Genomic DNA, 1497 nt, shown 5'->3' on the forward strand with positions numbered 1-1497 from the left:
CGGTGAACAGGACGATAAAGTGGCATGTAATATTAATCGATGCATAACGTAAGCAGACACGAAAGAGTGCGACCTCTCTTGCGGACCCGTGTAGTCCTCGAGGTCATCTTCTCGGTTGATGATGGTAATGTAGTTTTCATGGCTGCCAGCGGCGGGGAAGAAGATCTGAGGCGGCGAAAGACAGTCTGGAGGTCGGATCCCAGCTGTGCTAGACCCTTCTGTCGTTGGAGCAGCTGAGCTGGGGTGGACGACGGCGCAGCAGGAGCGGGACAAACCACGCAAGGTTTTCTTTGACAACTATCTATAAGAGAAGTAATTTTGTAAGGGCTCGTTTGAATTGGAGGATTCCTACAATGCAGGGATAGGAAATAGACAGGAATAGGATAGGAATGCACGTGCAAAACAGAGAATTTAAAAACACAGGATTTCTGCCAATCTGGGTGTTTGATTCACAACAATTGGAAGATCACAGGATGCAAAGAAGCATGGTGAGATTAAGTCAAACCACAAGAAAATGTACGGTTATAATGCTATTATGCTACTACCTATTAGTCTTGTGCTTCATGAATAGGAATTTGAAAAGGAGGACAAGTGAAAATTAAAATTCCTATGTTTTTTCTTTCAAGGAGACACTAAAGGAACAAATCCGTGTGCTCAGTGGACAATATATATAACATGTAGAGTAAAAAAGAGATGCAACAAGTGTACAACCTCTTTGGCGTAGCCATGTCGATCTCAGCGTGATTGGGTTGGCCGGTGAGGATGCTCCGGCTGACTTTGCTGTCGGAGGAGGGGAAGAAGATCTTAGGCGTCTGGAGATGGAGCCCGAGGTACTGCTCCGCTGTGATAGAGGGTTTCATCGTTGGAGCAGCTCCGATGAGTTGTACGACGCCGAGGCTGAAGCAGGACAAGAGAGACAACGAACAACTTAACCTGAGTGGAATTCTAATAGCATCTCCAATACATGACGTAAAATACATAACCACAAAGTGCTAGATGTAAAATACATCAGCCGCTCATCTCTGAACTTAACTGTCGAAACTGAACTTAACTGTCGAAACTGAACTTAACTGTCGAAACTGAATTTTGCTGTCGAAACTGAACGCACTAGCAAGGTGAGGCTACACGTCGGTCGACTGACTTTTTCATCTCTGGTCAGTCAATTTTGCAGCCGTTGGATACGAAATCAAGGGCCTGCGGTTCATCTTCAACCTCCACCCCCTGAGCCACCAGCCACCAACGGCCAAACAGGAGCCCCCCGCCGCCCGCGGCCGGCGGTGCGCCGCCCCGCCCGCCCCGAAAACACTCCCCACCGCTGCCCCGCCATCCCTCTAGGCCCCCCGTGCCGAGCTTTTTCTCCGGCAATCCCCATGCCACCGCCCCGCCAACGCCCCGCCACCGCCGGCTACCACCGCCCCCATCCTGAACCCTAAGATAGATAGTGGGGTACCTCTCCGGCGAGCCCCCCTCCCCGCTGTGGCTGGTTCTTTCTTCACC

Source organism: Triticum aestivum, chromosome 6D, assembly GCF_018294505.1.
Source record: "Triticum aestivum cultivar Chinese Spring chromosome 6D, IWGSC CS RefSeq v2.1, whole genome shotgun sequence".
Lineage (NCBI taxonomy): Eukaryota > Viridiplantae > Streptophyta > Magnoliopsida > Poales > Poaceae > Triticum > Triticum aestivum.